We start from the raw sequence: 11,012 nt of genomic DNA, 5'->3' as shown, positions 1-11,012 counted from the left end.
AAGTGTGCAGACTCTTATCTGGGAGAACCAGGTTTGATTCCTCACGCCTCCACTTGCATCTGCTGGAATGGCCTTGGGTCAGCCACAGCTCTCGTAGCAATTGTCCTTGAAAGGGCAGCTTCTGGGAGAGCTCTCTCAGTGCCACCTATCTCACAGGGTGTTTGTTGTGGGGGAGGAAGATAAAGGAGATTGTGAGCCATTCTGAGACTCAGAGTGGAGGGCAGAATATAAATCATCTGTCTGTCTGTCTTCCTTCCTTCCTTGTGGCTTTCAAACATCTGACATTTATTCTGTGTGGCTCTTACATTAAGCAAGTTCGGCCATCCCCGCAATAGCGATTGTGCGTGATCCTGGCCTTCCTTTCAAAGCGTTCCAGGTAACATCGGTACAGAACTTCTGCAGCCACGGAGAAGTCCCCAAGAAGATTTTAAAAAGTAACCTGGATCACCTGGGGAAATGATAGGTAATGTGCTGGCATGGCTGCTGTTGGCACAGTGCTGTTAAATACTTCTGGGCCCCGTTTTTTTTGAAAAATGGCTTAACTTTACTTGGATTACTCCTAGGTCAAAGTCCACCGGCTCCTCAGAGATCAACAAAAGTTCCAGAGTATAAGTTTTCAGGAATCACTTCCCGTTTCCGGCAGGTGGCACGGGGGAAATGATGTCACAGGAAGTGATGTCACTTCCTGTTTCCGGCGGTGGCATGATGTCACCGGAAGTGACATCGCTGGAAGTGACATCACTTCCTGTTTCCGGTGGCGTGCACACACGTAGGGGGGCCCACATAAATCTTGGGCCCCGGGCCCCCAAAGCCCTAGCTACGCCCCTGCTCTTGGGATGGTGTGTCTGTGTTACTTTGAAGAAGTTGGCAGCAACTTGAGAGTAGAGATGCCAATCCCTTGCTTCAGAGTCACCAGAAACCGGGGGGAGGAAAGAAAATGTCTGCTGGGCACTTCATTATTCCCCATGTGGAGATCGATTCTCATAGGGTATAATGGTGAATTGATCTGGAGGTATCGGGGGCTCTGGGGGGGGGTTGTTTTTTGAGGTAGATGCACCAAATTTTTAGTATAGCATCTAGTGCCTCTCCCCCAAAATACCCCTCAAGTTTCAAAATGATTGAGCCAGGAGGTCCAATTCTATGAGCCCCCAAAGAAGGTGTCCCTATCCTTCATTATTTCCTATGGAAGGAAGGCATTTAAAAAGGTGCGCTGTCCCTTTAAATGTGATGGCCAGAACTTCCTTGGAGTTCAGTTATGCTTGTCACACCCTTGCTCCTGGCTCAGCCCTCAATGTCTCCTGGCTCCACCCCCAAAGTCCCCAGATATTTCTTGAATTGGACTTGGCAACCCTATCACTTCCATCCACTTTTCCAGCATGTTCAGTATTCTCTGCTTTTCCCAATTTGGTATATTCCACAAATTTAATGAGTAACCCAGACAGACTACAGACAGACTAACAGAGCTACCCATCTTGATCTATCTAAACAAGTGAGCAGTGACTCATGAAAGCTGCCATTCTGCCACAAATGTTAGTCTTGAAGGTGTTGCTGGACTCAGACCACTTCCCTACTAGGCTTGTTCTGGCGTTGGAGCTCTTTCTCTCCCGATGCTTCCATCTGATTTTGCACAAGGTGCTGCGGGGCTGCAACCCCCTTTCCCATGGCAAGCAAGATCCTTTGAAAACCTCAGCATGGCTGCAAAATACAGCTTTCCTCAGCAAGGTACAATGCCATAGAGCCCATCTAAGTACCAACCAACGCCAACCGTGCTTAGCTTCCCAGATCTGACAACACTGGGTTAGCTTGGGTCATTCAGGTAGGAAACATGCATGTTTACATGCCTTAAGACCATCAGATGTAGAGGGGGAGTAGTAGATACCATTCTGCTGCCACCCCCTAGCCCTATGCAAGCAGAATGGGTTTTGTGGGGGCTCCCTCATTATCAGCAGCATGTTAAAAAGAAGCCTGTTTCCTCCTCTCTCCATCATGATTTAATATATTTAGAGTCATGTACAGGCAATGACTGAGTTAACCCCTTCAGGTGACAAAAAAGAGAATTTTTTCTTGGACGGAGTTGACAAAGAGACATTTTTCTACCTCTCCCAAAATACTAGAACTGGAGGGCATCCAATGAAGCTGATGGGCAGTAGGTTCAGGATGATCATAAGGAAAGAGTACTTTACACAGAGAGTAATTAAAATGTGGAATCTTATGCCAGATGATGCCATGATGGCCACAGGAATAAACAATTTGACACATTCATGGAGAAGTCTATCAATGGTTGCTAGTCATGGGGATTGAGAAGAACTTCCACATTCAGGGGCACTAAGCCTCTGAACCCCAGAGCAAGGCAACCTCAGGGGAAGCCTCTGTACCCTGCCATTGGCCCTCCAAAGGAACTGGTTGTCCACTGTGTGAGACAGGATGCTGGACTAGATGGACCACAGGTCTGATTCATCAGGGCTCTTCTGACTAGGGTTGCCAAGTCCAATTAAAGAAAAATCTGGGTACTTTGGGGGCGGAGCCAGGAGACATTGGGGGTGGAGCCAGGAACAAGGGTGTGACAAGCATAATTGAACTCTAAGGGAGTTCTGGCCATCACATTTAAAGGGACAGCACACCTTCTTAAATGCCTTTCTTCCATAATAATGAAGGATAGGGGCACCATCTTTTGGGGCTCATAGAATTGGACCCTCTGGTCCAATCATTTTGAAACTTGGGGGGTATTTTGGGGAGAGGCACTATATGCTATACGAAAAATTTGGTGCCTCTACCTCACAAAATAGCCCCCCCCAGAGCCCCCAATATCCACGGATCAATTCCTTATTATTCCCTAAGGGAATCGTTCTCCATAGGGAATAACAGAGTGCCCAGTAGACATTTCCCTCCCCATCACGCTTTCTAAAGGGGGGGGAGGGCCTCCAAACCAGGGAATCCCCTGCCCCCTCCCTCTCTCTCACACACAAATACTTACTAGATCTTCTTCTTGCAGAACTCTACTTGCTGTGAAAACAAGGGAGGGGCTGTTCTCCATGGAAACTATTACTGACCCTTTCCAATGAAGCTCTTCCTGTTTCCTGCGCAGCCTTGAAGGCACACATTTTACGAACTGATCAGTTTGCAGGTTTCTAAACCTGCAGGAGCTCTACAACTACATAATGCCTACATACATGTTCTCCCCCCACCCACCCCCCGCTTCCGGATTTTTGGAGACCGGGAGAAGAGGCCGCAAATTCGGGGGTCCCCCGCCAGGGCGGGAGGGTTGGAAGCCTACTTCTGACGCTCTTATGAAGGCCTCAGTCTCTCTGCTCTATTGCTGGCCCTCCAGGGGAACTGGTTGGCAGCTGTGTGAAACATAATGCTGGGCTAGATGGACCACTGGTCGGATCCAGTAGGGTTCTTCTGATATTCTTATGAAGGAGGCTAAGGTAATGGGGCAGAGTTCTGGTTTGCATGCTTGTGTTCAAGTTCCCAGCATCAGGTTTAAGGGTCTCAAGGAGCAGGTTTGGGGAAAGCATTGCTCTTTTGGAGTAGCCCCACCTTGGCTGGAATCACCTTGGCTGGGTTTGTAGATTTGGAAAGTATTGAGCACTCTGCTTACCTGTGTTTCTAGTCCTCATGGATCCAGTTGGTTTGTTTGTTCGTTCATTACAAACACATGCACAAAAGCACTTGTTGCCTGGTTTTTCTGAATGGCCCCAAGGATTATGGTTGCAATCACTCAAATTATGTGAAATTATCATGGTGGAAGGTAATGATGTACCACTGGAAGTAGGATTGTCAGCCTCCATACGGTAGCTGGAGAACTCTTGGGATTCAGGAACTCTTGGGATTCAGTTCACCAGGAGAAAATGACCTCTAAAACAAAGAAGAGGAGGAAGAGATTGGATTTATTCCCTGCCCTTCACTACCTGAAGGAGTCTCAGAGCAGTTTACAATCTTCTTTCCCTTCCTCTCCCCACAAAAGACCTCCTGTGAGGTAGGTGGGGCTGAGAGCTCTGACAGAGACTGCTCTCTCCACAACAGCTTCTGACAGAGCTATGACTGACCCAAGATCACTCCAGCAGTTGCATGTGGAGGAGAAGGGAATCAAGCCCGTTTCTCCCAGATTAGAGTCTGCACAATTAACCACTACATCAAACTGGCTCTCTTTGGAAGGTGGGCTCCCCCTCCCCAAGCCCCCTCACCTTCAGGCTCCACCCTAAATCTTCAGGTATTTTTCAACCCAGACCTGACAACCTTAACAGGAAGTTAGAGGATATGTGCAATATTAGCACCTGCAGTGAGAGTCTTGATAACACAGCTCTTCTATATCAATGTTGTCATGATCCAGGCCCCAGAGAAGCCTGCCTAGGAGTTCTGTCCCTCTGATTGGGTGGCAAAGTTTTGGAGGGAAACCAGCCCAGAGAAGGGTGGGACCTGGGAGCAGAGCATAAAAAGGGCCAAGCACAGACAGGGTGTGTTCTTTTCCGAAGAGGCTGCAGGGAGAGAGCTTCTCTGTCTAGAGAGGTTGCAGACAGAGAAGGAGAGCTGTTTGGAACAGGCAGAAGGAAAAGATCCCTCACCCAAGGGAAGTGTGGTGTGTTTAGTGTTAGAGCAGGGACTGTCTAGCTAAACAGGTCAGGGCTTTTGTTTATTTGCACCAACCTTTACTGTTTCATATTCACTATAGCACTAAATCTTTATCACCCACTTATTGTTTTAGAGCAGTAATAATGTTAGGAAATTAATAATGATTATTAGAATGTTCATTTATTCAATTGTGTTTCTCTATATAAAACATACATTCAACATAGATGAGGCAACAAGAAGCCCCCCATTGCAAGCATTTTCTATAAAAGCATCGTTAGCAAGTTCTGTTTCAGTTACTGGGAGCCAAAGAGCCCCCACCTTTTTCCTGACATTTGAAAATTAAATATGAAGCAAAACCACCAGCATAACACCTGGCCTATAAAACAAGACCGCAAACACAGAGCATCTGGCCTATGCTAGTTTCCTGTGACTTGTGGGCAAGCGTTTCCTCTTAAAGTTTATTAATAGCTTGCTAACATATGTTGCCTACTGCTCCTTTATAGATCTTAGCCCTATATAATCTAAGATAAATATAAATGCTTCTCATTTGTTTTAAAGCTTGCTAGATAACAAAGGCAAGATCAATATTTAGCAGGAGCAAAAGGATAAATGAATAACTAGCAGAGACGCCAAGTATCGCTCCTCTGACCTATTAAAACTGTGTACCTATCTCTCTGCTGGCAATTTCCGGTTTTTGTCTGTGGCTTGCGGTAAGGCGTTTCCTCTTAAAGTCTCATAGCAACGTAGAAATGAGAGCTAAAGGTCTGTTTTAATTGCTTTCTATTCTCTATGAGTTAAGTTTAAAATATATTGAGTAAGAGGCATTTTTAGAATCTTAGTAAGCCAAATCAGTATGATTTTAACAAATAGGCCATTAGGGTAGGTATTAGTTGTAGAGTTATATTAGGTATTAGTTGTAGAGTTATATTAGGTTTAGAATTTTGAATTTAATAAAATAAAACAAAGGGAAGATGATGCTGAAGGATGTTTACCTTATATGGTTGTAGGATGTTTGTATTTGATGTGGTCATAGCCTGGGTCAGCGGCCGTAAAAGATAGACTGTGCCTCCTGCGTTCGATTGGCTGTTTGCCACAGGAGAAGGCAGGGATTTGTGACGTTGGGAATGGATAAAAACCCAGGCTTGACCATGAATTAGCCAGAGGGAGACAGCCATCCAAACTTGATCTCCCTCTCCACTTTTGCAAAAGTGAAAATTAAAACTGTTTCTCTGAACAACGTCTCTGCCTAGTCATTGGAATCTGGAAGAAGGAGGCTTTCCTCCAAAAACCGGTTGACAATAATAAACTTCTTTTGTTGTTATACTGCCTGGGTTCTCATGTCCCCTTGGTAACAGTTATTTATTAATAAGGAAGACAAGGGTGGTTGGGTGCTCTGGGCCCTCCATGCAGACCCTTACCAGAGTGGTGGCAGCCAGTAGAAGGCCCTCCTAGGCCCGGCTGTGTGACAGATGCATAGAGGCCTGACCCACACAGAAGGTGTACCATTGAAGTGGTTCAAGTGCAGGCTTCTCAGCTGCATTCTTTAACCTTTGGAACTCCCTTCCCCTTGAATTACAGGTTGCCGCCTTCCTGCCAGCTTTTCGCAGCTACTGGAGGTCTTTGCTATGGGTAACAAGAACAGGTGCCCCAGGCACCATGTGAGGCTCCCCTGGTGGCCATGTGGCAGCCCCACTCCGGCAGCTCAGTCGAGGTGAAGGCAGAGGAAGAGGGGGCAGTGCCCATGTCCTGAGCCTGCCAGCCCGCCCTGCCTAGGCAGCAGCTAAATATGTTCCTGCTTTGGAAGGCCTTTTAAAATCTAAATGTCTGCCTGCTCTGAAATTGTGCTTTCTGTTAATATGGGATTTTTCTGTGTTTTATAAACTGCATTTAACTTGGATTCTGTGAGTCTGTCTTTACTGCGGCCTGTTGTCCATTGTGAGCTGATTACTAACTTGGAAAAGTGCCACAGACTTGTCCTAAATAAGAAATAATGGGCAATTTTGCCTCTCTCCCCCTCTGCAGCTCCATCTGCCAGGCTCAGTCCTGTTTGTGTTTCTTGGTCACTCAGATGCGTGACACAGTGTTACGGTCTGGCTCTCGCAGAGACAGAAGATGTGGAAATTGCAGGGACTGAGGAGTTGTGTATTTGCATAAAATATGTTTCAGAGCTGTGTTGATAAAGAGAAGGGAGTGCCAGGCGCGCCCCCCCCCCATCCCCCTATTCTGTGGCTTTGCAAATCACAGCCTTCGGAAGAGGCCCCAGTCTGGTGCAAACGGCAGCCAAGTTTTGTCACCAGCTTCTTATCCGTCCCATGCATGTGGCAGGCCTGGATCAGGCGCTGCTCAATCCCTCCCTGCCTTTTCACCCTGTCATCCCTGGAGGGTTGGCAAAGCCACAGGAGAGGAGCAAGGAGTAGGATGTGCTGCGTGGAACGACAAGCCAGAGAAGAAGGCCTGAATAGAAATGGGAAGAAAAGACTAGGGAGAAAAAGTTCTCCAGGAGGTGGGAGTTTAGTAATGTTGCCAAGAGTTGTCATCACATGGAGAGGAATGAAACTGGGCCTACATGCTGCTACGATGCATCATGGAATGAGAGGGGAATCCAGCTTCTGACAATTTGAACTGGCATGCTTCTAGTCCTCATGAACTAAATTCAAGTGTATTTGGTGGTTTCTGCTTGGACAATGCCACTCTGAGTATTTTAGGGGCAACGGGTTAGCAAAGGACCTCTCTCAGAGAGCCGGCTTGCTGTAATAGTTGAAGTGCTGCGCTAGGATCTTGGTTCTGGGAGATCCAGGTTCAAATCCCTACTCTGCCACAGAAGCTTGCTGGGTGGCCTCAAGGCAGTCACACACTCTCTGGGTTGTTAAGAAAATAAAAGAGAGAAGAAGCAAATAAAGAAAATGAGGGAGGGGCTGTGGCTCAGTGGTAGAGCATCTGCTTGGCATGCAGAAGGTCCCAGGTTCAATCCCTGGCATCTCCAATTGAAAGGAATCAGGTACGAGGAGATGGGAAAGTCCTCAGCCTGAGACCCTGTAGAGACACTGCCAGTCTGAGGAGACGAGACTGACTTTGATGGACTAATGGTCTGATTCAGTATAAGACAATTTCATGTGCAATCTCTCTCTCTCCCACCCTTCCCTCCCTAAGTCTGCATTTCTTTCCCTTCATACCTCACCTTCCCATCTTGATTTTTAAAATTCGTAGTATCTAATGCACACCCAGAGTAAACAAAATTTAAAACTGGGCCGAATCCAGCAAAGGGAAGAAGTGTTGAAGTTCCTGCCAAGTTGCCTGTGAAAAGGGAAGACCATTAATGGGGGATGAAAAGAGAAGGGGAGGATTCCACGCATCCCCCACATGCTTAAATTTCATAGTAATTACCTACACTGCATGCTATAGTAGCAATATTCATAAGCTTAAAATTAAAATCTGTGTAGGATGTTAATAATGAAGGAAGTAAGGAAGTGCACAAGAACGCTGTTCAGGTTCCAGCTCATTTTGTTCATTAAAATTTACTTTTGGATTCTTTAATCTTACACAGTGAGTGGACCGATTTGGCAGTTTGTTTCCATTCAGTTTTATGGGAAATGCACCTTGGGGCCTGTAGCCCTTGCCCAAGGGACCCTCCTTTTCAAACAGTAGGCAGAGAGAGAAAAACATGCCTGCTCTAGGAGAGGCAATGCAGATTTTCCTTTGCTGAGGTGGCTTGAAGAAAAGCAACCAAACTGTGGAATGAGATGAGGGGTGGGCCAAACAAGGTGCTCTCTCTGATACCAGTCAGGTTGGGACTGGAGAACCCTGACCTGATGGTGTTCTTATTATAGACATGAGAGAATTAGCCTTCCAAGGGCACAGAGGCTTGATTTGGCTCGAGCGTGGTCCAAAGCAGGGGTCCTGAACCTTTTTGAGTCTGTGGGCACCTTTGGAATTCTGGCACAGTATGGTGGCCACAGCCACAAGATAGCTGCCAAAAAATAGCTCTGTGGAGAAACGCCATCTTAGTTAATGTGGTGCTTCATTGGAAGGGAACATTAAACTACTAAAGCAGGCTTTGGCCTAGCCTCCCTCCATCCCCTTCTCCCTTCCAGAGTTAAACCAGCGCCTCTAGGGGGAAAGCCTCCTAGAGGGGCAGGAAGTTCTTTAGCCTTCCTCTCATTGCCTCCCCCCTTCTGGAGTTAAACCAGCAACTCTAGGGGGAAAGCCTCCTAGAGGGGCAGGAAGTTCTTTTGTTCTTTTTATTTGAGTTAGGCGGGAAAAGGCCAGTTCTCAGCTGGCGCTCAAAGGAAGAGGTTGCCAGTGTGGGGGCTCCTGCCTGTGGGAGAGGCCTACTCAAGAGGAAGAGGACCCCAGGCAGTCAGACCGAGTAAGTCATCCACAAGGCAGGGCAAGTTTAGACCAGGGACAGTAGGATGCGTTTAAATCCACCTTTTATTTGTCATGCTGGTTGCTGTTCAGGTGCTGTGCTAAACTTTTACATGCAACTGCTTTTGTTTTGTTTTTTTCTTTTCTTTTCTTTTTCTCTTCTAATTAAATATTTTTACTGTTTTGAATGCTGGAAGTCAAACTCTGTACCACATAGATCCCCAACCGCTTTAGACCACGCTGCTTTATGAAGGGGGCCCCGGGGAAGGGGGAAGGCATGCAGTTGGATAAGGTGCCAATCCTCCAGGGGTTCCCCGAAGAAGTGCTGTGGTCTCTGTGAATCCCAAGTACAGGGTGGCAGAGGACCTTGAGGCCTGGCCTCAGAGCTGGAGAGGGGGATTGAGAGTCCTGTTCCTCTCAATCCGAACCCCTAGACTGAGCAGGTGGTGGCAGCGAGCCCAAGTGGTCGAAGGAGAAATAGCTCCCTCCAGGAGTTGGCGACTCAATAGGGAGTTGACGGGACTGGGTCTGAAGGCAGAATCGGGCTGGTTCCGTCACAAGCTCTGCGGTAGGTAGAGCCAGCCACAAAATGGCTGCCACAGCGTATCCCTCCAGATGGGGCCTAGATCCAGCTGGCAGAGATCAGCTCCTCTGGAGAAAACGGCAGCTTTGAAGGGTGGAATCTGTGGCATTGTACCATGTTGAGGCCCTTCCCTTACCCAAACTCCGCCCTCTCCTGGATCCTCCCCAAAAGTCTCCAGGGATTTTCCAACCCAGACCTGGCAGCCCTAAATAGAGGGCAGGCTCTTTAGCTTTAAGCTCTCTACAAAGTGCCAATTACCTTGAAGCTTGTTCCAGCTCTCCAGGCGAGTACATGGTGAAAATGGCAGGTACCAAGGGGTTTTTTTGTGTGTGTATGTGGGGTGGTGGCGGTGATAAGGCTTAGATCAGGCTTAGATCAATTTACCCTCTGCCTGCCACTGTCTCACTCGCTTTCTGGCAGTGACTGCAAGCAGGATATTTGACTTGCTCATACCACTAGGTATGTGAGCATTTGACTGATGGAATGTCTCAGGCAATCTGTTGTATAAGCCAGTGAGCCAGGCGTGCAAGGGATAGAAGCCCAGCATACAGAAACAGCAGTCAGAGACAGTGGTATGTGGCATAAACATGGGCTAAGTGCGTTGGTTGGATAACATGCATGTCAGTTACATATGCACTAAACCATTCTATCTCTGAGCTGCCCCACTTCAACTGCTTGACTCTCTGAGAAACTTAAAAAGAAAAACAGTCAGAATTAGTCAAGTTGACTCAGGTCAGAAAGTCAGAGGAAATTTCATTCAGGTTAGAGCTCTTTCCAAGGTCACAGAATGTTTAGATGGGATTTTGATTAGTTCCCCCCCCCCCAAGGTGTGCCTCTCACACCTTGTCACTCACACAAACAGCCCAGGAAATTTCAGAACTGAGAACGAATTTCTCTCTTCAGTTTTGAAGAGTCAAATCTCTCTCCTGCATTCAGTTGATTTAAAGGTGGGAACATCTCTGTATATCCATCACTTATGGACAGAGCTGTATGGATCATAAGTCCTTCAAAATTTGGCAACAGCTTTCTTATGGTTAAAGTAAAGCCAAGGTGAAGATAGCCCCCTGTGCAAGCACCAGTCATTTGGGGTGATGTCACATCATGACATTTTCATGGCAGACTTTTTACGGGGTGGTTTGCCATTGCCTTTCCCAGTCATCTACACTTCCCCCCCAGCAAGCTGGGGACTCATTTTACTGACCTCGGAAGGATGGAAGGCTGAGTCAACCTTGAGCCGGCTACCTGAATCCAGCTTCCGCCAGTAGCTTGACACTCAATGAAACCCTATCTGGCATGGATTCTACTTATTTTTTAGTTTGGGGAAGAAGAAGGTACTGCAGCTCCACCCCAATCCTCTTGACCTATACCTGGCCACTTCTCCACCTATTGCGAGTTCAGCACACAAATACGTCCAACCATATTTGTGCAGCAGATTTTCCCACATATTTAAGTCTGAGAGAAAGCTGAGTGCTACATCCCATGCTCAAATCTT

At 47.1% G+C, this 11,012-nt stretch overlaps 1 non-coding gene across 1 annotated transcript; it reads left to right on the top strand.

The window, feature by feature from the left end:
- Positions 1-7,483: 7,483 nt before the first annotated feature.
- On the top strand, positions 7,484-7,555 carry TRNAA-GGC (transfer RNA alanine (anticodon GGC)). Its single transcript has one exon. It is a non-coding gene; the product is annotated as a tRNA-Ala (tRNA).
- Positions 7,556-11,012: the final 3,457 nt, after the last annotated feature.

The sequence above is a fragment of the Heteronotia binoei genome, chromosome 2 (assembly GCF_032191835.1).
Source record: "Heteronotia binoei isolate CCM8104 ecotype False Entrance Well chromosome 2, APGP_CSIRO_Hbin_v1, whole genome shotgun sequence".
Lineage (NCBI taxonomy): Eukaryota > Metazoa > Chordata > Lepidosauria > Squamata > Gekkonidae > Heteronotia > Heteronotia binoei.
The sequence above is the reverse complement of the archived record's forward strand: the minus strand, read 5'-3'. Positions and strand labels throughout refer to the sequence as shown.